This window comes from Daktulosphaira vitifoliae, unplaced genomic scaffold (genome assembly GCF_025091365.1).
Source record: "Daktulosphaira vitifoliae isolate Bord-2020 unplaced genomic scaffold, ASM2509136v1 Scaffold_5, whole genome shotgun sequence".
Taxonomy (NCBI): domain Eukaryota; kingdom Metazoa; phylum Arthropoda; class Insecta; order Hemiptera; family Phylloxeridae; genus Daktulosphaira; species Daktulosphaira vitifoliae.
This window is the reverse complement of record NW_026099576.1, coordinates 11,100,454-11,127,687: the sequence shown is the minus strand read 5'-3', so window position 1 is coordinate 11,127,687 and position 27,234 is coordinate 11,100,454. Positions and strand designations below refer to the sequence as shown.

At 34.1% G+C, this 27,234-nt stretch overlaps 1 long non-coding RNA gene across 1 annotated transcript in view; it reads left to right on the top strand.

Moving 5' to 3' along the window:
* Window positions 1-25,275, top strand: part of LOC126907815 (uncharacterized) — a 39,995-nt gene extending 14,720 nt beyond the window's left edge. Inside the window, exon 5 of the long non-coding RNA XR_007704624.1 lies at window positions 23,872-25,275. This is a non-coding gene — a long non-coding RNA (uncharacterized LOC126907815). The remainder of the gene's footprint in view (window positions 1-23,871) is intronic.
* The last annotated feature ends 1,959 nt before the right edge of the window (window positions 25,276-27,234 follow it).

Genomic DNA, 27,234 nt, shown 5'->3' with positions numbered 1-27,234 from the left:
CTAACGACCACACTGTACAGGTAACTGTTCGTGAGCGCTCATTAAAATAACGTGTTTGTACAACGCGTACACTATGCAAATTAAACGTTACAATTTCTGGCGTTTCCGTGAACCGTGTTAAATAATCATTTCTAGTGTTCTATGCGGCGTACATGTATTTAATCAGTTCGAGTTACACTCGAAACGTGTACGGGAATTCCAAACTCGGACCGATAGCGATTGTTGCGCATTAAGTATGCGAAAAACACTTCATTTGGGAATTCCTCCGTCCCGATGTGCTTGTGCGTACGCTCCGCGTCCCCGCCGTTTGTCGTCCGCCCTCATTGGCGGGCCAACACAACGGCGGCGCATGTGTCCGCCGATGTACGACGTCGTGTGTGAATGAGAAGAATGAAAACGATTTTTGACGGCCTATTCAACGGACGACTCATTATCGTCTCGTAAAAGCACCATAAAAACCCAATGCGGCCAGATACCGATGGAAAACCGCCGCCGACGTCCTTGGCCGACACCGCGTGTGTCTTTATTTTCTCCGTACATATGCCTTTTCAATGTGCTTATAATAATATTCTGCTCCGTAACTATCTTTAATGTTGTATACATCCGTCGCGGACGTAACAATGTGATTTTCCCCGAACAAAGGGAGCTGGTGGCCAACCATGACGTTTAAGAAGTTTTTTATTTAATACACACGTAATGAGTGTGTATAGGATAGATTATTTTTTCCAAGTACACACGCATACACGAAACGTTGTGGTTTTGTTGTGTCGGAGATGATCGTAAAAACTTTTTTCCATTTCATTCTCTTCGCTTCCATCGTAAATCCAGTGTCTTTTTTTATTTTTTTTTTCATTCACCCTATTCAACGACGGCCGACGACGAAAATTCGTCGGCCGAACAAAGAGACGAACAGGTCTTATTATACGTTCACAATGGACACCCGAAATATGTCAAAATATAAAATATATCATACGTGTGACGAGAATCGCCACAGAATTCTTCTATTATTGTGTTACCGTGTAAAAGGATTATCGTCTATTTCTGTTAAATTTATAAGAGTTTTGACTTTACGATGGAACAGCGCCTTAGAGGCATATGAACTGTAGGGCTGTGCATCTAATAAATTAAGGGAAACGTTTTACATTGTTTTTTTGGAAAAGAAATAGAGCAGTCCAACCCGGCCGTCAAACAGCTGACTACAGTTGTCAAACGTATCTAAACGCGAATCATAACTATTTTCTATATCGAGCGATTTTATAATGAACTGTATTAACAAAACGACCAAATAATCAATTATTACAAGTTCTATAGTTGATAATAACACGATCAAAACTGTATAAAACCATTTTGCTTACTTCGTTAGTTAATAGGTTCATTATATCCGATTCGAATATTATTGATGACTTAAGCGCACTCGATTATAAATTTCAGCGATGAGCGGTTTTCGGTTATTCAGATGTTGGCTGCACGTAATGGCTTTTATAATTCATTTATATTTAATTTAATATCTTGTTAGCCGTAGCAAATAAATTCGACATTTCACGCGTGCGACATTATCTATCTGTATGAGAATATAAAAATAAATGTATTTTTGGCAGGTCTGTCATGATTTACGTTCTGAATTTTATTGATTTTGTTTTACCGTACTTGAGTTATCTTTCTGAACGCGAGCTGTCGCAGAGAAATGCATTCGTTATGAAAGTACGGTTTTGTGGAAATACTCTGACGAATGGGTCGCGATTACGACGGTATTACTATTGTTGTGAACGGCATCGTCATATTGCAATACGACGACGTTGTTTGAGATTAGCTGTTGAATTGGCTGTTTTAACGTAAGGGCTTAATTACAATTGGGGTGCGAGGGCGGCCGGGACATGGCAGTGTAGGCCTGCTGCCGTTGCAGCCTACAACGACTGTTTTATCACATAAAACGCTTTTGCGAGCGGCAAAACTTTATTAAGGATTAAAACGGTACTATTATATCCGAATATTGTTTGCATATAAAGTATTATTAGTGCTCGAGGGTAAATTTTTACGTGCATTGATTGCCTCTCTTTAGAAATGAAACTGGCATTATGATAAGTTCAGTGCCTCGTTTTATTTTTTATTAATTGTTGTGATAAACGTATTTATCATTATACCGTTTCAGCAAAGTTGTCTTTTTATTTTATCTCGGGCAATAAAAAAAAAAGTAAATGCCATCAAAATATGCGGTGGTACGTTTTATGTCTACCGCCGTGACGGTTGTTAAAAGGTAACGATTTCTTTATAGAGAATGTCAAAGCAGACTTTTTTTTTTTTTTGCATAAAAATTATGGTACTGTCTATCCGTTCGCGGGCCGTTGGAATGTTTTCGGAACAAGTCGACTGCAACGTGTTTTTGGAATGCCATAGATTATCTGGCAGGTTTTGTGTGAATTTACCCTCACTATATGGTGTTGTTTGGCGTTTTAATCGAACAATGGGTAATAATTATATACATTTTCCCGTCTTTTATGAATTGTGTAATAACATTGTGTCGTGCGATATCTGTCATTATGTCGTTGTAATGAGTAGGTTAATTTATTTTAAAACGTTTGCCGTGTACTGAGAAACCGTTTTTGCGATACGGTAAATGATAAGTCGTAACGTTGTTGGTAAATGACAACGTGACAGATGCATAAGTGGATTGACTAAATATAATGCACAGATTATTTCTAAAAATGACCAACTGTGCGTTTTTCACTATGTTATCTAGCTAATGTTATGGTTAGTTCGCGGTACTGAAATGCATTGGACTGACTTGTTAATGTGCTTTTGTAAATTTGCTGTCGAACACATTACGCAGAAATTCTACACATTTCGAAAAACTATGCGCGTACATTTGATTGGATATTTGCGCGATTCGCATTTATGCGATTTGATTTTTGATTGTGCACTATTATCTTCTACCGCAGAACCGCATTGTCGTGTGTTCGGTGCTCCGAGGTCCGCATACGTGCACGTGACGTATAGATCATCAGATAGGACTCTGTATGCGGCAAGTCCGAATACGATGTGTGGTTTGGACACATTAAATAAGTACGGCGTGTAATGACAAGTGCGGATAACAAGTTTGCAACGTACAGTCGCATTCGTTGTACACCGCCGCCAATTCAGCCTCGCCTCTTCAATCCTTTGCTTACGACTACCAAGTTTGCGAGCGCTAAACTTTGGCCGAATATACAGTCGTAAAGCGGCACATAAAAAAAAAAAAATACCGAGATAACCGTAACGAACTATAAAAAGTTTTTTCTTTTCAAAAAACATTTCGCTCGCAGCGGTCGTCGTTTTTCCGGACGCGACTTTTCCATTTTAGAGTTGGTATACACATTTTATTTCTATTGTGTAATTTGCTTTCATGCCGCTAAAGATATGCTCGAGATCCCACGGGACTGGTATCGCTTACATATAAAGGCTATGCAAACGCACGAGCACTCGGAGACCGCGAGTAAGCGTAGGGCGATGGGATGGCGGTAAAGAACAGGCTGATAAACTGAACAGCGGCATAATTTAAATCCTCCAAACTCGAATACTCACATCGGCAAACGATTGATTTTAATTAAAAACGCCTTTACGTGCAGGTTATTGTGCTGTCGGATCGGATGATACGCGGAGGAACGCGCACGTACGGAGAAAGAAACCTTCCCAGGGGGTAAGTCAAGACGTTGGATACACCGAGGGAAAAATTATACCAGCTCGTTTGAAGGATCGAGAAACGCAACACGTCCGACGAAAATTTAATTTAATGCCGCACGAACCAGTATTTTTATAATATTATATTCCACTGGAAACGTGAACCGTCGTGGGTTTGCCCGATCGGATCTCCACAAGTGAGTAGTGTGTGTTTGCGTGATCTCTGAACCGTCGTTTTCATATCTCTAGACGACCAAAGATTACCTACCCTTCAGGCCCCACTCCGTGTTTTTTTCTTTGTGTAATCGCACTCGGCTCCGGTCCTCGGATCTCACGGGTTAATTCCGGTTTTATTTTCCACGCAGGAATAAGTTTCGCCGTACAAAGGTTTTTCTGCGCCAAGTAAGAAGGGCTGCATACTATTTTAATATCTCGTTTGTAAAGCTTTGTAGACCTCAGGGGTTAACATTGGTGGGGAAGTTACCCTCAATAAAAATAAAGAGAAAGGCTTTTCGGTTGCCACTTGTGCAGGTATAATCTGTAAATAGCAGCAGCGTTGCTGAAAGTACTCACGAACAAACTCTCCCATCCGTTTTGCCATTATTTTTTTTTTTTTCAAATTGCCGCTGCGAAACCATGTCAACCTGCTTTTTATTGATTGTGTTTTCAAACCAATAGTTTCGGTTTAAATGATTTCTTTGGATAGATTTCGTTTTATTTGCCGAATAATATAAGCGTTGGCTTCCAAGTAATTGCCCTCCGAGAAATTATAAATGAATTTCGAATAATAAATAGGTAACATTATACTTGGAATGGGCCTAGTGCTGGTGCTGTCCCAAAACATTTTTATTATTCAATTCGTTCACCGTCCATACAAACTGACTGAAATAAATTATAATCCGACGAACTTTATGGCCCGTAATAAAGATATGTACACGATATCATTTTTTCGGCAGTCCAATATATTAATATGTAGCTCACAAAAGGGGCGATTATGCGATTCCATCGTTGAACGAGCGTACATCGGTGTCTGTTCGTGATGTATTTTCAATAAAACGGTTTAATGGGTTAAACGTCTGTGAGTTTATGTCAATTTCCCTTGCCGGGGACCGGTGGTACGCAAAAGGTAGCGTACGATTTTATACCACGAGTTAAGTATAAAAAAAAAAAAGATATGAAAAAAAGGTCATAGGGTTGTAAATTCCATCAGAGGTCAACGTTTCCAAACGTGATATTGCCGTCGCGGCTTGAGTCCGGCGCCTTTACGCAATTTTTGTCGGACCCATTGCACGTCAGTGCAAACGACAGCGGACGGAATCCCAACGGCGACCGATACCCGCGACCCTCGTCCGAGGAAATTGGGATATTGTTTTTCGATGCCAATACATGTGTGCGTTTTACACAATTCGCTCATAACAATGAATAATGCGCTATGATTGAATATCAGAATATAATTTTTTTTTTGACTACAATGAATATTTTGGGATTGACTCAGACGTGTCTTGTCTAAAGTGTATTTGGTCGTAAAAAATGTACAGGTTTACCGTTTTTTATTGCTGTCCCTCGAGAAAAAAACAATCCTTGATCATCAATTATAAATGTAATATTGTATTATATTTTCGTATGGGTACATGGTGAATAGAGAAATGAGGTATCGAATTAACATAGTCAGACTCCAGTACCTTTGTGCGCGGTGATAAAGTGGGATTTATTTTACCACTATGTAAATCACATTAAAACACAACCAGGTAAAAAGAGGCGTTCAGGCGGCTCATTGTTTTTTTTTTTTTTTTTACGACGAAGTGCAATGTTGTTTTGATCATCCTTCTAGGAATCTGCTGTCTCACTAGTATACCCGTCAGCTATAATTTTAATGTTCGTTTCTTTCAAGTGCTCACATTTTCGTGATACCACGTACTAAAGTTTAATTAATAATAGTACAGAATGTTTTATTCTACAACAAAATTTTGCATAATAATAGTCAAACTACCTATAAGTTATATTACATATAATTGATAGTTTTTATAAAACATAATCAAAATTGCCTCCATCGAATAAAACACATTTGCAGCACACTGGACTGCAGCTGCGAATATTTCAAAGGATAGGAGGATCACATAAAATTTACAATAAATTTAACCATATGGTGTTCGTTTTAGAAACAATTAGTTAACAAGTAATATATTATCACAGCAATCAATTTTATTTTGCAATCGATATACCCATTTTTGGCTGACCGTAACGACTGCATTTTATTATACCAAGAAAGTTAATTAACGATATTATTGATAATATACTGTTGGGTTTTGTAGGCTTGTACGTAATTAATGGTCATCATTAACGAGCCAATAACGGGCTGTGCTGTAAATATATATTAAAGGGCATGTAATGATTACCGTGGTCACCTCAAAACGGATTGAGGTTATGGGGTGGCGGCCAATCGGCACATACCCAACGAATGAGATGCCTTGATAAAAATATAGTCGTTCGACTTCGGTAACCGATCGAATGCACCGTATTTAGAACAGAACGCGGAAAAGGGGAGAAAAAAATTGTACTGGCAGTCCCTCGAAGGTTAATTTATAATAGATGCTGGCGTCATGCACAGGCGTTTTTAACGATCAGCTCTTTTTTTTTTTTTTTTGAGATTACTCGTAATTGATGCTTTTGTTCTCTATATTATTTTCTTTGCTCTTCTGAACACACGTATAAGATGCATTGTGTACCCTCCCGAGGGCGTACTACAATGTGTATACGTTTTTGGGGCGACTCACTCGAGATATCCCGGTGCTTGATTTTAATCGGCAGTTCGTTCGGTCTTCTTGAGCGTACCGTTATATACTTTGATAATATATACATATATATATATATTGCCAATTTCGAGTGGTCCGCTTACAAAACTATCGAGTGGATTCAGGTCGTAATGCGACGAGTTTACGCAGTGGTGGAGTAGGTAGTTGCAGTGTTATTTCGGAATAATGGGTTTTGTGTGTAGGGCACGAGGATATCTGCCAGCGAACAGTATTATGGCGGAGGGCAATGACGAAGTGGAGAGCATTTAAAATTCACGGTAAACGCCCTTTGAGGTATTTTTAATAGACGTATATCGGTCAACCGAATTGCGTTTGCCATATCGAAGACTGTGATTCACCTTTGTGCAATGCATTTAATTTCAACTCTAAGATTCGATACCACAAAATGGTTATTATTATACTTATTGGTATTTGTTTCACGACATAATACCCAAACTTACTTGGTGTGTAATTTGTCGACGAAAAAATGTAATAAATAATGTAAGGGGTAGACCAATATTTGCTTATTGATGAAGTCGAAGAAATCGCCCGTTCGTTAATACCGACCGTCCAGTAGGAAGAGTGTGCATTTTTTACGGATTAAATTCTGGGTAGTATTATTAGAAGGTCGGGTTAAAATATTCCGTCACGGAAACATAATGCATTATTGATTATTAAATGATACACTCCTTTCTGTTTTCTTGGTCTGAATTATTATGCTTTGCACGATCGTCGGAAATATAAAACTCTTTGTACTTACCTATTTCTTGTATCTTTTAAATTATGAAAATGATTCAATTAAACTTTAATCTATTGGAAAATTGTTGTCTGAAGTTTGTTCGTTAATAGTTTTGTCAAACCGAGATAAGAAATAACGGGAAAATGTTTGAAATTGAACTTGGAAAATCTAAAAGTGACTGGTCGATAGGGAAGACATAATCGTTCTCTTTACTTCGGCGTTATAATTAAAGATAACATTATAGTTGAGAGAGCGTTTAAAATGTTTTTAAAAACAATAGTCATTGCCAATGATTAAACAAAATTTAAATATAGCGATGAACGCTGCTGCACGTTTAACGAAATTACCAAAATATAATAATTAGCTACAACAATTATGATGGCGATTGTTGTAAATTAGTACAATGACTGTAACCATCAAGAACGCTACGTGATAAACAATATAAACGTTTCGTAAGTTTTGTTGATAGGGAAACAATTTTATATTTGTGCAAAATTTCACTTATTTATTATTTTTAATGACAATAAGTACGGTTAAAACAGAAAATTATCGTTGTTATCATTATTGTTTTGTACTTTTACGGCGATACTACTGATTGCCTAATGTTGTTGTATTTTAAGCACAAAAAAACGAAAACTAAGTCTGATAAATCGGTTTACGCATTTGGGATGTAAGACCAACTGGCAACTGCATTACGAGATGTTTTGTAGTTTTTTTCGTCGTACATTAACTGCTTCCCGTGACACAATACGCTATTGTACGGCCATTCCATTGTATGAAATGTGTTGACTTTTATTTCGTACGCTTTATCAATTCAAATATCAAAAGCCATATTATACGGAGTGTTATTATTGACTTTAATAAGACTTCAAAGACCGAACGGAGACAAACGAGGTAGTATTCGAGAAGAAGAAAATATATTACAACCTAATGGTATTTTTATCGACGGAATATGATAAACATTTTTTATTGTCAATACCAGAATTAGTTGTGATGGCAAATAATGAATTAAATTACAATTGTAGTTTACAAGACGTGCTCTTTGTATGGTAGTAATGGTTTTTTAAAGTACCGACCCATGAAAACGACATATTCTTGTAATGATGAAAATTGACGATTTACATATACATTTGTTGAGACAGTATCGCATAGTTACTTATGTTAATTTGTTATGAATAAATGCATGTATTTAAAACAAACAGTTACACAATATATTGTCATAACATTTCCATACGGGGTATGTTAATGCGCTGAAGTGAAAAGGAAGTGCAAATAAAATTTTATTTATATTGTTTTGCAGATAAAACTTGATCGAGTATGTTTAATTTCTTCGGTTCACTATTAATTTTTTACAGCATACAATTTTAATCCAAAGTTTGTTTAAAATGTTAAACATAAATTTATATCGAATTCTGTTGGTACAAAAGCTGAAAAGTTATTTTTAGCGCAAGTTTCCTATAAACTTGTATTTTATAACATAATTTAATATATGGATCACCTACTCTTTAGCTGCCATGCATTTCCAAGTCTCAGTGAAACGAAAAAGCTTTAACGACTGTAATAAAATGTTCTTTTTATTTTTATTATTGCTCTGTGGATATATATATATATATTCTTTTCTACATTTAAATACGTTCAAATGCTACGTAGAGAACAATAAAGATAAAGTTGGGCCAAGTGCTGTAATTTTATTATTCTTCCAACTTTTTGTATGTTTAATTGCATTTGGTTTTAACTTACAGTTAGTTATCGTGTGTCGAATCAGTTGAAACTTAACCGGTATGTGATTTCATTTTTTTTTTTCATACTAAGGACTCATTACCTGAGACATCGAGTTTTTTTTTGAAACTAACACTTATAATTTGTACCTCGTATTTTGACAGGTCTATTTCATTCCTAGGTACAGCCCTTTTTTAGTGATTATATTTAATTAACCGAGAACATGATGTATATATATATATATATATATACACTGTATCTTCATTTCCGTAATTTTGAAATGGTCGTAAAAAATGATTTGATAGTGTAATAATATTACCCTAACTAAATCCGAAGAAACTACATGAAGTAAAATATACATTTAAAACACGCTCTGGGGTAGTAATTCGAGTAAATTGAGTACTTTTGATACATAAGAAACGGTTCATTATAGTTGTCCGCGGTTAAGTCGCCTATGCCCGTTGACCACTTCCCTGTCTGTAAATATATTATTATACGCGGTGGTACTCATTGGAACATGTTCGCCTTAAGGTTTCCACGTCAGTATTCCAAGTCTCGCCTCATCCGTATCTGCTGTAACAACGGAATCACCTCACCCTAATCTATAATACAATGTATCGTAGAGTTATTAATAACACGATAGAAAATTTTAAGTAGACGTTCATGCCTCTAGAGAATACGGGTTATACTTGAGAGTATTATTATTGTCAATTGTAACAAAATATTGGACGTCTCGTGTACCAAACCGACCACATCATTATTATTCATATCATTGTTATCCAGAAATTGATCCTGTTTGTCTGAGTTGGTAATATTGTTTTGTTTATCTCGTTGAAACGAACCGCCTTGAGTTCTCCGCTGATGAATGTTATCGCTCGTCAAAGGCCCCACACTTAGGCCGTTGAGTACTTGAAGAAAATGAACTACATGGTCCTTAATACAAGGGCAAAATGATTACTTGCAGTAGCTCAAAGTTAACCATTGAAATATTAGACCTGTAAGTTGAAGCTTTTAATCGATTTATTGCTAAATAAACGGAGAGGTTTACGGTTAAGAGGTTAAGAAAAACAAATCAAACTCCACCAGGGAAAGACGAGTGTAAATAAATGGTGTATTTTGTTTATTTAATACATTTATCTAATGGTATTTTTAAATGGCCAACAAATAACTGTCCTATTGTTTTTGTATTCGTGCCAACACTAATTCGTACGATTATTCTTCATTTATTTATGGAGTGTAAACTGTCGTTGTCAATTAAGTGTATTCTTTAATACGACAATATTTTTTTATCTCAATATTTTATAGGACTTCTTTAGTCGCTGAAGCTATAACGTGTTTGGTGTAGTTCATGTCCTGTTGTAATTTAAAACCTGATTCCGCGATATCATTTTCCCATCCATATTGACAAAATCTCATAACATGAGGCCAGGCCTCCATTTTTTCACTTGACTGTCTTAANAACATGAGGCCAGGCCTCCATTTTTTCACTTGACTGTTAATAAGTGTACGCTTGTCGTGTATAACCTGAATGGACTAATCTTTTTTATGTATGCATTTAGACATAGGCGCGGCACAAAAATCTATGACGGCATATCTTGGGAAACTGGTTCTTCAATAACCCTATTAACCCTTTCGTGCGTCTGTCCGACCCTCCTCTTTCAAGTGTACGAATGGAATAAGTAAATGTCATTGTTGGCCTTTACTTTTTTTCTACGGCCGGACGCGCCCCTGCATTATAGGCTCACGTTATACGTCTTTTTTATGCACACGAACAAAATCGATCAAGCAGTTTCCTTTGCAGACCTATTCTTTTGTACGCGTACTAAATTGAATATTATTCGAGTGTCGTTTTATTTCCGTTCGACTCCGGAGCGCGTAGGGCCGAGAAATCGGCTTTTTTCTACCCAACGCCGTTCGTTTGTCCTGAACAAAAATTATACATACATCAACGGTCGCCCGTGAAGAGAAACTATTCAAATGCTTCTTGGGTACTGTGTCACGACGCGTACCGACCAAATCCAAAGCAATGATGACAATGCTTTTTTTTTTAATACCGACTGCGTTGGGTTTAGAGTAATGCAACGTGTACGGCCATCTGTTTCAGTTTCAATCTCCTCGAAATTGGCTTTAAGCTTATGTTTTCTCCCTCCGCGTATGATGGAAGCCTTATTGAATTTTCAATAATCGTACGACGGCTAAGTGTTATGCGAGAACACCGAGAGACTAAATAATCTATAGAAAATTCATGGCTATAGACCATCGATAGTGTTGAGGCAGGTGAGAAGAGGCGATTTGTGAACGGGGATTTGAGCGATAATAATAGTAATAATAAAAAACATAGAACTAGAAGCCCCCGATCACGATTTTTGATTACAGGGACCATTATTATAATTGGACATTTTAAACTATAATCTCATCTCTTGTATTTTACATTGTGATTTAATTCAGTATTAATTTGTTGAGTGAATTACAGTGTAAAAATCGACGTCAGTGAAGTGTCCCCTGGACGTAATTCACGAAAGAATACTGTAATCGCTTTTATAAATTTTTACTGCGGGCAAATGTTTTTTTTTTTTCAAATGTCAAAGAAATGAACCCGTTGTCAGTAAAATATTTAAAATGAGAGGTTCAATTTTATTTTGTACTGCTATCTATCAGTGTTTTTTGTGGGTCCCCGAGAAAAATGAAAATAACCCAATATGTCGATCATGTGGACGCGTTTTAATGCGGACACATGGTGTTTTTGTACAGTTTAACGGGTCATCGTTAGTTGTATACAGTAAAATCCAAATGTCTTCAGCCGCACATGCTTCACGAATCGTGTCGATTTTTTCCCAACTGTTATTATTTGAGTTAACACACCCTCGTATTATCCCATTATTTTTATCTGTACGCAGTTGTCTGGTGTTTATTATCTTTTTTCGGTCGGTTACATTCATGATAATTACCACTAAACTGCACGGAGACAACAGTGTTATCCGGAAAAAATATACTAAAAAAAAATTACTACATTTTAGATAAATCATTTGCCTGGCTACAGGCGAATACTCTTTCAGTTCTTAATGAAAATCACACAATCGAAAGCATTAGCACAAGTGTTAATGAGAATGAATGCTGTTGGATATTGAGTTACGAGGCGAGTCGATTTTTATTATTTTTTATGTATTAGGACTCAGGTGCAGTATACAACAACGTTTAATTAAAAACTGGTGTAGCTGATAAAACAACTTTGCCTTTCAGCTATATCGTTTTTCAATTATTTCTATTTGCGTTCGTTTTGGTTTGGGTCAGATAGAAAAATTAATAAACAAAAATCCAATTAAAAGTGTTTGAGAAATGGCGTACCAACACAACCAGTAGCTTCATCAACCGAATCAGATAGATTGGATATTATTTACATGCTTTGTGATGTTATAACTCTGTTATGAAATTTAATAGTCAAAGTATTGAATTATGAAAAATAAAATGATAATATGTTATTTAATTTCATTTTTCGTTATTAGAAACTAAATATTTTGTATAATTTGTTTACGAGATAATAGAAACACAAAATTCGCTGTCATTGAATTTTTCATAATTTTCTTTAAAAACATAAACTATGTAAATAGTGGAAGGATNAATTTTTCATAATTTTCTTTAAAAACATAAACTATGTAAATAGTGGAAGGATTAAAATTTTTTACGCACATGGTAGGGAACAGGTGAAACTGGTAGATTTATTCTGGGGGTATACTCGCATAATTATTTTTTCCACAAGGTTGAATTAATTTTGAACGTTAATTGAACGCGAAAATGTATAGAGCGTTTTTTTAGAGCGTAGACCATTTAAGCGTTATAAAAACAGCGCGGGGGTTTTCGTAATGACCGGTGTTTGTGTTTGACTTGTATAAAAATTATTATTTAAATAATCATACTTTTTAATGACTCTATAAAATGATGGTGGAATTGAGTCATTAAAAATATGTTTATGTCATTTTCTTCGGTTGACCCGTCACACCCGTAAACCGTTCACAGTCAACTTGGCTTCGCCTACATAAATCATTAACAAGATAATACAATGTTTCACCGTAACACATTTGTTACACGCATCGTATTTCAATAAAAAATTTTACTGTACGCGTTTATTATTTGATTCGATCGACAATAACGCGTAGCACTCGGAATCAACCCAAGTTAATCTTTTTAATATTGCGCACATATGGACTCGAGTCAGGTGTAGACTCCAGGTTTCCATATCACGTACAGCGTTGTATTACGTTAACGGTTTTTTATTTTTACTGGCAGAGTTATTGAAAAGCGTCACTGGGGAAAAGTGTCGTGGCCACACCATTTGAAAAGTATTTACACTTTCGAGAAGGTTGCAGGCAAAAGTAACGCGTTTTTGTGATTGGGCTTCAAAAACAGTTGTAAACATTCGGTTATATGACACTCGTTTTTTTCTCGTGTTTACTCTGTTTAGGAGAAGAACATAAAAGAATTTCTCCATTATGGTGAAAATCGACCCATATTTATTTTCATCTCACGACCGGCTATTGGTCCGATCGGCGCCACGCCGAGTGGTTTGCAGTGGCGGTGCTCGTCTATCCGTTCAGCCGTCCATATCCGTCCACTCATCCATCCATCCATCAATACAACAACACGGGACTTAAGCCTTTAGGACGCTTTCGGCTCGGCCGCCATGTGTACCTGCGCGTACAACAATCGTTTTCCATTTCATGCGCTCCAAATTGCATTTCATACACAATGCTCCCCTCGAGCCCCTTCTAAATTACCTATATATGTTATTAAACATTTCATACGTCCGTTGTCCTTATACACACATCACATAATACGCGTGTTTTGTACACATACGCGTCTAGGTGCCTAAGTAATATATTATTAGTGTGCGTACCTGGAACAATCCATTAAGAAAATGGCTGTCAGAAGGCCGTGTACTTGCGTGTGTGGGGGTCAAAGAGACGCCTAACAGAAGAACAGTCGGCAGCGCGACGGGATTTGCGTACCGTGTACGACTAGTACGGCCGTGTCAAAGAGGTAATCCGTCATGGTCCAAACACAAAGACATATATATGCGTGTGTGTCTTTCGAACGCAGATAAATCATCCCTATCCTGAACTATCAACCGCCCCTCAAGTTTTTTTCTTCTTTCCGCTGACGCGCTACCGAGTTTATTTTTTATCATTTATCAGAAAATCGATTCTCCGCGAGCACCGTGAACCAAATCTAATCCATCAAAACTCGGTGCGCGTTACAATACAATCATATTATCTGTAACACAATTTATATCACATGTTCAATACCAGCGGTGTTTTTTCGTAATTAGAAAAGGTTTTTGCATTTTTGCCGCGCGTAGCTGATGTGGTTTCGGCTAAACACTATAAGGCAATAATTATTACTATGGTAGTTTATTATTATTTTTCTTTCGAGACAGCCGGCAGGTGAAAAAATAAACGACGAAATCTCTATGGCAATTACCGTGTTATCGAACACACTATTATTATTGTTATAAGGCCGGGGCAGCTATAGCAATACTGTAAGAGCGCCCAGGGAAAATAATAATAATAACGAGTTAACCCCGCGGCTCCCCGGCGGGCTTTTTACTAGTTCGGAAAAAATTGCTTATAAATCACGAGCCGACAAAACAAACTTGTCGGGTGGACACGGCCCGGGTGCCAATGAAGTGTACGCGTTTCGTATCCAACAGAATGAGGGGATGAAGTCTACAAGGGCATAGTAAAACAAAAAAAAAAAAAATCATCGGTTTGATCGTCTGATTAAATAAATTTAATCAGATTTATTGTATAATGAAATAGTGTTGTTATTTTACATTAAGACCGGGTTTATAGTGGAAAATGCTCATATCGAATAGAATATACACAATATCGTTATAGTTGTTAAATAGGCCTGTAGCGAATAGTTTTTCCTAGTTAGCGGAATATAAACCGGCATTATGTAATTAGTGCCTTGTTACATCTAAATAATACATTATAAATATTGTACAGCTATTAATTATGTATAAACTTTCAAGGCTATTACGTCGCGTCGTAGATTGTTTAATTAAAAATATATTATCTCGCGAATTAATAGGGGAATGATGTTTATAAATAATTAATTATTAGAAGAAAGAAATAATTAAACAGGCCGGATATCTTTTTTTTCTAATTTGCGTTTTATAGCCAGGTAGAATTTAATCAAGGGTCTTTATAACTATAATTATAATATTTTTTTTTTTTACATTAAAACATGACCATACAGTATCATAACTATCAGATAAATGCAGTTAAACAGAAGGTAAATGGTTAAGGCTTTAGCAGTATGTATATGTTCACTTGTAAACACACACGGTTATTATTTCTGCACGTTTTTGAATTTGTTTACGATTAAATGTAAGTGATAATAAAAAAACCTTACGAAAATCGCTACCACGGCTCTTAGTGACGCGTTCGAGCGCAGTAAAGTATTAATACAATAATTTTTCCTTAAGGTCGACCGCAACGCAATTCAGTTCTTTGTGTACATATTCAGAACATTTTTTTTTGCTTAGTTCACGATTATCTAATCTATCAATATTATTAACTGGTATTTAAATACAAGTATAGTTGATTTTGATATTTGTCCAATATTAACCTCCTTTTCTAGAATTTAATTCTAGGCATTTAATTAATTTGTACTTTATTAAGTAATTTACTCACAAATAGCAAGAAATATCAATAAATTCACTAATAAACAAATATAGTATTATGATGTATTCATAATTAAAATAAATAACACGATAAAAGAACTCAAACATTTTCCTGAATTAATTTGCAAACATAAACAAAGTATTTATGGAACAAAATAAACGTACAAACCAATAATTCTCTTAGAATTAATTGAAAATTAATGTTGATGAATAATGATTTTATTCTGTTTTATATATAGCTGAATAATTTAGCTAATATCAACAAGGGAAACGGCACCACCAGTCATTTGCATTTTCCCAATATTTATAATAATTGTAATATTTGATATGTCGTAGAGACTTTTTAAGGTTCAAAAAAATAGGCTTTTGTTTCCCGATTAAGTGTCATAGTTAATTCAAAAATCAAAATATTTTATAAATCATTTATTAAGTGTTAAACTCTGTTGATGAAAATTGATTAGTAAACCGAAGACTGTTGGCTATTACCCTATGGTTAATTAATATCTGATATAACGATAGAGTATTTTTTCAAACTTAAAATCTTAGTACTAAACAAAAAAGTATAGCAGTTGATTAAATAATCATGCAAAATTATAACTATTCATTAACTTCGATGACTAGCAATAACAGACTGAATAATTTTTTTTTTAGAACTACAGGTTTGCTGTGCGCAATTATTAGTTGTTATTTACATATGAAATGTGACACTATAATCCGACTTACAGGCAACCCTTTTGGGGTTTAGATCATACCGATTATCTCTAGTATGTTATATGTGAACGGAAATCAGTGGTAACTGGCGGGTCCGCTTATTAAGTTACACAACTTGTAATGCGTTTGCTCATATTACCCATACATGTGGGTTTTCTTTTAATGGTAATCGTGGTTTAAAAAACCTTACGAGGTATCTGTGTTTTAATTCAATGTCAATGGGTTAAAAAAATATATTATTATAATAATTTATAAGTAAATCCAAGGATGATATTACATATGGATTGGAATACTCGAAGAAATCGTGCGAAAATACCACACGTAGTCATTGGCAAGTGGGCAACATGTGTTGTTCTTTCGAAGATATTATTTTTTACTATATTTGTCACACATAGTATAGTAATGATTTATTAACATAATAATCGTTAAAAAAAATTACACATGTGAAATCTTCATGTCTGCAGAAATAAAACACACTTCTTCTTAAGTTACAACTTTTCCAAGCTGATTATTTGAAAATATCCGTTCCCTCGTGTAACACAATATAATCAGCACACTTGTAAAATCGACCCAAGACATAGTCTGTAACAGGATAGTTAATATAACGTATTACTCTTGCAAAAATGTAAAACAAGTATAATGGATTCTACCACGTTTAAAATTGATATCAATATTGTCTTTGATTTGCTACTTTAAATTTGTCGATTTTAAATCTGAAGGGCTTTCAATTTTCCTGAGTTTACAACGATAAAAACTATTACCGATAAAAATAAAATTTCAGTTTTATGAACTTTAATAGATTGGTTCAAAGAGCAAACATAAATACGTTTTTCACTGGTATTTTTCTTTTAATGTAGTTAGTTAGTACTTTCAATGAGCACTTTATGGAAAACCTGCCTTTTCGGGGGATTTTTCTAATGTACAAGATCTATTATAATGGTATTTCACGAGGTAAAATATAATGCACGCCAAAGGGGAATGAAAACGCTATGGCTTTTTTTATTCGCCATTCAAGTGTGGTTCACCAAAATTGCACTCAAAGTATCGGTTTCTATTCATCATCGACTATTTTTAGCTTTGATGTGAGATTGCGAAGGTAGTGATTTTATAAAATGGTATGTATGTGTAGTTTTTTCATTTTTACTCCAACTTGTTATATTATCGGATGACCTCGTCTGCCTTAATGTGATGAATAATAAGATAGTGACGTTTTAAAATTTATTAAATATTTAAATATCATAATATTTTTATTAAAATGTTGTTATGTAACAGATAACTCAATAAATTTACTACGTAGTTACATTGTATTTAAGTTAAATAAGTGCATATAAACAGCCGCGTTCAAATAGTAGTATAATAATTGGATTCTACAAAACTCACTTGAAAAACAACGTTAATTCCGGTATTCGACCATTAAATGTCAAACGTTTCCTCCATTAGTTCTTGTTAAAAATAAATAAATTGCAATTTATGACGGGGAAGTTTCTTGCAATGCGACTACATTCAACAGTACTTTTCTAAACTCTTTTAATAAAGGAAAAACGACAGTAAACGCAAAATTGTTTCCTCGGTCGGCTGCCAGCTAGTTTTACTCACAGCGTATGAAGGTATTATAACCATGTTCGCCATTTGAAATATGATCATAGGCAATGCATGTCAAACTTGAAAATTAATAATATTTTTCTTGTATTATTGCAAAACATACGCGTCGGAAAGTTTAAAAATAATTCAATTACAGTGTTGCAATAACGCTGCACACATTGTTACCTCAGAGGAGATTAATAACGGCAAAGCTGGGTAATCGTGTTCTGCACGCTGTGTGCATTGGGATATACTTGGATTCAATGTAAGGGGAGGCCAACGTCATCCGATCAATTCACCGAGATAAAAAATCACTTTATTTCAAACATAAAGCGGATCGGAGAAATAAAAATGTTATTTATGACGTTCTGTACAATGAATAAACAGCGAATTGAAAATAAAAAAAAAATTAGTATCGTTATCATAAAAATAATTATTCTTATACATTAAGCATGGAACTGATGCCAAAAACAAAATTGCAAAAGCGTAATACACGCGGCCAGTTTTCAGTCATCAGTCGATGAATCAGAAACGTTGTAATCAAACACTAGTTTCTCCGATATGACTTCAGTGTTTTTATTTTTTTATTTGTACCCGCTGATAAAATAATTTGAATATGGTTAACAAGCAAATGGCCCGTAGGTGTATACTGAATAGTGTAATTAGTCAGCGTTGTTGTGTATTAGTTTTATGAGAGACTGCGCTGTACAAAAATTAACTGTCAGACATCATTTTTCGGTGTATTTTTTATTCCGTTCGTTCGCCGAATGTAATAAGTCAGTCAAAGTGTTCCAATGCCTCGTCAAAAGTCTCGAGCATAATATAATAAGTTGTTTACGGCAGTAGCTATTTATAATTTTTTGCGTTCAAAGAATTTTTGCCGAACTCTGGCATGATAATATGCGCACAGTGACTCGTTTTTATTTAGCGGGTCGAAGGGTAATTTCGGAAGCTGTCAACTGAACGCGTCGTCTGTCGCTTTGGTTGTAATGCTGCGCGGATGACATGTGGGGGGGGAGGTGGTGGAGGAGACATGTCCGGAGCGCCTCGTCGCATAAATTAAAAACCTTTGATACCGTAGGCTGTCGTGACGGTCGTCCTAATACATTTTCTTTATTTTAAATGGGCCGTGAAAAAAAAAAAGAAGGGCACGAGGAGTGCCGGGAAAATTATCATATTTAATTTCTTTGCGGACATTTTTTCGAGTTCCGCTCTTTTACTGGGCTATTGTCTTTTTTTTTATTCTACTTCAGTAGGTAATGGTACCAAATCGCACGACTCTTGCACCGAGCACGCACACACCAACAAACTCTTAGGGGTACGACCACCACACCTCATCGTGCGGGCAAACGGCTGTGGTTTAGTGCAGTTTTCCCCCATGTGTTTTACACGGCGAGGGACTGATGCGTCATTCGACATAACACCGGCGGGTGATTTATAGCCGAGGTACGGTCGGAATTTCGTTGTGTGCCGCGACAAGTGCTTACCGTTGGCATTATAATTTTTTGCCTATTGTCGTGCCTCACCGACGGGAACACATCCTGGTGCGGCGGTTCTTCGAAACACAACGGCAAACGGTACCTCGGCCATCAGACACCAAATGCTATCTTTTCGGATGGGATCTCGCACGACCGTATCGTTTGTTCAATCTTATCTGGTATCTAGACAGGGCTCAATGTTAAAGGTGCACCGTTGAGATTTATCTCATTCAATAGGAGAATGCCTACTTAACGCAAATCTCCATTGGCAAATAAACTGTCATTCAGCCGACGGTCTTGGAAACTCTTCGTGTTTTGCGCAGTATTAACTAAAATTAATCAATTTCGTTGGCCCGTATGGGAAAATAAACCATCTCATCTCTCGGGCATCCTCTTCAGTCATGTTTGCTCATTTTTTCCTTTTCTTAAATCAATTTCCGCCGGTTAAGCCTTGTTTGCTTTGCTCGACAGAACGATCGCTGTGTTTGAGCAAATTAAATTTTACAACGTTAAACATATTTGAGCGAACCGGACGACCGGCGGTAGTTTGTTGGCTGCGCTCGTCAGAAATTGTTTGCCCTCCGTCATCCATTCCATAGCGAGTGGTGTTTACTGTTTCGAGCTACTCTGAAAAAACAACAATAGTAATAACCGATTTTAAAAATGAAACAATAATTACATTTCTGTGAAGTCGCCGAGATGGAAATGATTAACGTTTTTTTTTTGATTTCGTTAAACCTGCACATTTTCACGTATGACATCATCGAACAGCAAATAGTACTTTACTTATTTATACTGACAATTTAAGTCTAATTGTTTCTTATTAAAAACAGTAATCAACAATGTCATTCGGTGGACTTTTATTTTACTGAATTTTTATTTCTCATATGAAATCTAATACTTTTTTACACAGTTTTATCGACATGATTGATATAGTCTCGAACATATTTCAAAGAGCAGATAATTAAGAAATATCTAACTTTTTATTTATTGTATTTCAATTGGAGACATGTTTTTTTATTAAAATATTTAAAATTGCAAAGTTCATTTTTTCACTAATTTTTATCAAACAAATTTTCTTTGAGCTAATCCCAGTAATTGAATTTTGAAAAATTACAGCAGTTTTCATGAGTTTTTAAATTTATGAAACATATATAAATATATTAATTAGAATTGGAAAGATATTGTTGGATTTGTTTTTAAACGAACAAAAATTACGCGTATTTCTTGATAGATTGTTGGTATTTGTGATTATTCTTCCACTTTGCAATGATCAAATTTTGGATTACATGTGATTGAGTAACTAATGTCGATCCCGTTTGATGAAAGTTGTGCATTACAACTGTTACCGTCGGAGGTAATCGAAAAACTGTGTACTGAGCACAGAAATTGGAAGTCTGCCCGTTACATTATTGTGTGTACAAAAATATTACATATAATGATCCGGCGCCAACCGCATCGAGTTGTCCAGACTTCGCATGTGAACTAGACAAAAAAAAAATACCACAATATTATACATACACAATACACAACGCACACACACGAATTACTGCATTTGACGACGACAATTTATCGTCGTCAATATAATATGTACCACGAAAAAAAAAAAAAAGACTTGCTCTCCGAATAACCACTACGGCCGCAGAGTACTACTCGTTCGGAATAATAATAACGACGTTTAATAAACTCTCCAAAGGGGGTCGTCGAATTACACACCAATTCTGCCTGGGTCCTTTATAAATGCTGTCCACCTCCCGGCGGCGTACACAATATATCTTCTTTGTATGTGTTAGCCAACAACTTTTATCGTCTTGCCGGCGCGACGTCGTCCTTTCCCCGCGCGCGTTAACTATAACAATGCCCGTACAATACACTTCACATTTATAAAGCTTTAGCTGTCTAAGCCCTCTTTTAGCCAATGACTCACGACGATTGCAGTGGTTGTCCCGCGAGAGCCGAGGTGTGTCGCAACGGGACGGTATCGCCGTATAAATGTATAATGTGTTACGCGGGCGGTAATAAAGACATGCGAGCAAAGTTTGAACATTTTCGCGTCGTACAACAGCGATTAGCTTAGGAGTTATACACTGTACGGCCGTTAAAAAATATCTTATTATGANATGCGAGCAAAGTTTGAACATTTTCGCGTCGTACAACAGCGATTAGCTTAGGAGTTATACACTGTACGGCCGTTAAAAAATAATAAGATATTATTACTGCCGGGCGGTACCGTTGGTTTGTGCGGAGAAGAACATTCCGAAATTTCGTTTCGCTAAACACCCAAAAAGGTTGTTTGTTTAATTGCTTTCTTTGAGCGTTTTAAATTAGCATTCCATGTGCGCGATTTCCGCCGTGAACTTTTTTAGCGTTGCGCACTGGACTGGAATAATCAGGGTTTAAAATACACTCCGTCACTGTGCTAACAGTTGTTCTTCATAAAAATCAGTTCACGTTCAGTTCACTACAAACAAAAAAATTGCGATAAACTAAAAGTAACAATTAGTCGTTGTAAGATCTCGACTTGGAAAGTTTCGTACCGTTGTTGTTGTTATTTTTTATGGCCCGTCAGCATTTCGAACATTATTCACGTATGCAAATGAATCAAACGCTGCTCGTTGTTATTTGGGCTCCGCTGCGATTGTCGTCGTGTATTTTAATAGACAGTGAAACGCTTCCTGTTTTGTACAACGCATTTGATTTGTAAGTGCGGCGCTGAATTTACGGCCGCAATAACTGCAACATCAGACCAAAACGTCGATTCGGTTTATCATGTGAAATTCACATGCATAAAAAAACGATAAAGCCATGCGGTTTGTGCGGAAGAAACGGATCGCGATTGTTATTTCTATTCGCGTGTGGTCCATTTGTGGAAATCGCTTGGTATGAATTTATAAACGTATGTGAATATACACTCGAACATAATCTACTCCCACGAGCGGCGGTTTATTTATATAATGCGTCCCCTCTCCGACGCACCTTTGTTCTGTTGGATAATTATAAAATATCAAAGGTAAATTCCGGTATTGAATTTCCACAATGGACTCGCGGTGGTTCGGCTTACGGGAATTTTTTTACACAGACTTCGTTTTTATTGTTATATTTTTTTATTCAGTTAAAAATAAGTTTTATAACGAGGCCAACCGAATTTCATTTTATTAATCGGCCGTAAACTTTCAAAGTACGTTTTTTTATACGTTTTCGCGCTTGAAAATAAATATCGACTACCAGTTGTTCTGCCAAACTTCGTTTATTGTTGTAGCGCGTTAGTTTACGACACAGGAAGTATTTTTTGTTTTAATAAATTCCATCATCTGTACACACGACGTATGTATCAATCAATGTTAGTAAACTAATTTTGAAAAACGCCGTAGAAATTTATTTATGACGGACGAACGATAGGAGTGGCCACCAGCACAGATACGTTACGATAAAAAGAATATTATTGCTTGTTATGTTTTTAATGTAACAGTTACAGGAAACACTAAACAATTATTTATACGTTCCAATGGGTTGTGGAAGTAGCGCTTCACTCTCAGCCTCTCCTTCGAGTACACCACTGATTTATAGCATTCCATTTCCGAGCTCTTTTTCGATCAAATATTAAAACGTCACTATAACGTGTGGATCACTCTACTTGCACTTTTTCTGTCGTTTGAATTTTGACACATTGCCTAGCCGTTTGAAATTGACGAGCTGTTGCCGTCCATTTTTGTTATTGATGATGATTGACGTGAGCTAAGATCATACTTGTTATTATCATCTAATCTGTAAAATAATAACAATTGTACGTTTGACAACAGACGTGTATAACGTATACCATTGACGTACTATAAAATATTTTGCATACATTCGTTCAGCTCTGTCCGGGACACTCTTTTCAATCAAGTGACACGCGTGAAGCTGTGAAATCGTCAATTCGAACAGCCTATTCCTTGTCACGACTGTTTCTGATATGATTTGGGAATATGTCGATTAAAAAAACATAGAGCAAATAAGGTTTTTGCGAATGTTTCAGTAGAAAGGCGGTCATCTCAATTAATGTGTGATGTATTAAATGATTACACACACTTAGTTGTTTGTACTTAATATCCGTGACTATCGTGTTTCAATGTTATGATAATACACAAAAAAAAAAAAATGACTGATGAATGAAAAGTAAAAAGAAATTGTTTGTAGAAAAACTCGGGTTTGTTGATAAGTTTCTCGTAGGACTCTTAAAAGTGATACTTTAAAACAACACTTATCATACTAGTAAACTTTTATTATTTTAAATACACATGGACTTAACAGTTACTTAATATTGTTTTTTGACATTTTTTTTTTGAATACAATATATAACCAGGAGACTCATTACTGCATAATTTCAACTGTTTACTATAATAACATAAGCAAATGTTGCCAACACGTAATAATTGTTTTCTTTTTTGAAATATGGAAATTCTATTCTTATATTTAACTTGGATATCCATGGAAGTGTTTCGGTATGATCAAGTTTGATGATATTTATTTTTTCAGATTTTTAATGAGACCAATAAATAATGAAGAGGTTATTACTATGACGATGTTTCAATGCGCTGATAGAACTGTAGAAGTACTAATGATTATACATGGAGTATAAAAACAAATAATATTCCACTAAACAATTTCAAAAATGCCTAAGAGTCAAATTTATAACTTAACATAAATTGAAATTTGCCAATATTATCATAGATTGTAAATGAAAAGACATGTTAGAAAAAATTAGCAATTGTCATCATCATTTATTGAAGGCAATGGATAAAAATAAATATATATAGTACTTACGAAACAAAATTGTGTTTATTCATAAAATTAAAATTATGTTATGGCAGATTAAAGATGAAGAAATAAAATATGAAAAAAATATTTTAGATACAAAAATAGCAAGATTACCTTTTGGTGTAAAAGTTGCTATTTTACATTATAAACGTTTTTGTAAAATATCATTTAAAATATTATCAAGCAATAACTTTTAAAAACTACTTTAATTATAATAATCTATTTTTTTTCCTTCTCTTTAATTTTACTATTATGGTTTTTTTTTGTGTATGTTAACACTTTTTTTCAGCTCTCATCATAAATGATTTTTTTTAACAGTACGTTAAAACATCACAAATGGTATGTTATCAAAGAAATTGACCTTACAATTGAAAAAATTTCCCCCGTTCCCTTTATATTGGGCAAATCCCCGCGAAAATAACAAATTTAAAAATCGCTAATTTTCGAATTTTTTTTCTCTTTTTTTATCTTAAAACTGCCATAACTTTTAAAAATAATTTTTTTTCTTTTAAAACCTTGGGCATTTCTTTTTTATATGATCTCATTTTATGATATCACAACAACTAATCTTCTATGTACAAATTTAATTTGCTATAACTTTATGTCAATTTACGTCAAAGGAACACGATTTTATCTTCTATGTGCACAAATGGCCGTCAAAGCTGCACAAAAAATAGGAGTTCATTTTGCTTTTGGAATAATCTACCAATATCTTAAAATTAATCACTATCTACAGATTTGCATCGTAGCGTTTTTTATGATAGTGATTTGTAGATAAAAGTTAGATTTTTCGTTAAATTCGATGAGCATTTCCCCATAGAAGAAAAGGTATCGGGAAAATTTTTTTTTTTTTTTGAACTTAAATTATATAATATAACCTTTAATTTGACATATATTTAAAGCTCGGAATATTTCCGGAACATTTTCAAAAATTAAATTGAATAAGTTCTACATTTACTCGCAAGATTTCAAGTTTTTAACCCCAATGTATAAAAGAAAATGGCACAATTTAAAGAAAAATAGGTCGAACGAAAGGTATATTTAATTTTTTTTAGAAACAAACATTTGTATTGATAAAATTTTCTACTTAAATTTGAAAGTGTTCCGGAAATATTGACACTTTTATATATATCTTAAATTAAGCTTATGTAATACAATTTATTATGGAAAAAAAAAATTTTGGACTTAATTTTATTTCATGGTGAAACCCTACCGTATGCTATTTTTGTGTTAAAAAAATTTTCGATTCTGTATTTTATTTTAAAATATCTTACAAAAGTTGTTGAGAATTTTAAATTATTTGATATTTATCTCATTTAGATTCAATAATTTAAATATATCTCATGGGGCCCATCACTGTAGTCCTCCCCGTTTGATCAAATTTCTTATACATATTAAAGATCTCATTTATTTTTTCAGTTCTCACTTAATCAACTTTATTTAACGATACATCAAATGATATTACCCTCAAAAATTGAAAAAATGTCCACTTTATCAATTAAAAAGTTACTTAGCCCACATTCTCAATACAGACAATTAAATCATTAATTTTTAATGTTTTTAATGTAATTATTGTCGAATTAGGTTTGACATGATAATATGTTTCAACTACAAAATCAAAAGTTTTTCTTTGTAATATATTAATTTTTTAACTTTATTTATGTGTAACTAACAGTCTATAATATTATAAATCATTATTAATATTTAACAAAAAAATTTTACAATTATAATCAAATTCTATAATACACTCAATTGAGTCAATTTTTTTAACAGCATTTTGATTGGTTTTTTTATTTAAAGTAAATATTTAAAATTAATAAAGTTCTTAATATTTCAATTGATGAATTTTTTTAAGCGCCAAAAGTTAATTAGAAATGATTGCTATAATTTCTATTTAAGTGATTTATTATAATAAAAATGCAAAAAAAAAAAACATTAATATAACTTAACAATACTATTTTTTTAATTCTCATTAAATTTTCTATTTAATAATGTAAATTTCAAACTTGATGTTGAGCTAAAAGTTATGGTAACAAATTTAACTTTTTTTTATTATAAACATTCAAAAAATCAACTTTATAATACCAAAAAAATAAGTTAAGAATGATATTTTACACTGACTATTTTTAAAATATTAAAAATTAAAATGTGTAATAATTTAAAAACAATTTTTTGAATTTTGAATTATTTTTTTATCGTTGTAAATCATAGTAAAAGAAATATTGATAATTTCTATCTAACTCTTGATGTTTAAATAGATGATACGATTGAAATATTCAGAAGTATTTTCCTTATAGTTAAGTATATCCTATAGTTTTTAACTTTTTATAATACTATCAAAAATGATTGGTGATGGAAATAGAGAGATATATAGAAATAGGAGTTAATTTTGTTTATGGAATAATGCCCTGTGGTCAGGTAAAGAGACAAATGTTTATAAAAATATATCAAATGATAGGAAAATACCTAAGACTTCAATATAAAAAATAATTGTGTTGATTCGTTTATTTTTCAAAAAGTTATGGTAGTTTTAAGAAAAAAAAAATTTTTAAAAATGTCGAATATAAGCGATTTTTAAAATCGTAATTTTGTTGGGGATTTCCCCTATTCACAATGAACAAGAGAAATTTTTTCAACTTTTAAGAGCAATGTCTTCAACTAGATACGATTTGTGATCTTTTAACATATCGTTGATAAAAATCGGTCCAGTGAGAGCTAAGAAAAAGTGGCGACAGACATGAAAAAAAATACATCATATTAAAATTATTACCTTATTAGCTTCGCATCCACTAAGAATAGTGTGGACGTGTCATAATTGGGACAAGTATAAATGATATATGACAGTGATTAAAATCACTATTATAAGAAACGCTTGGATACAAATCTGTAGATAGAGTTTAATTTAAAATTTTTAATGAATTATTCCAAAAGCAAAATTATCTACTATTTCTTTCATTATTCCTAGTTAGTACTTCTGTAATTTATAAGTATAATATATAATTAAATATCTATTATAGCAATGCAAAGTAGTATGAAATTGATTTTTAATCATTTAGTATTGTAATTTTTACGTTGATTTTA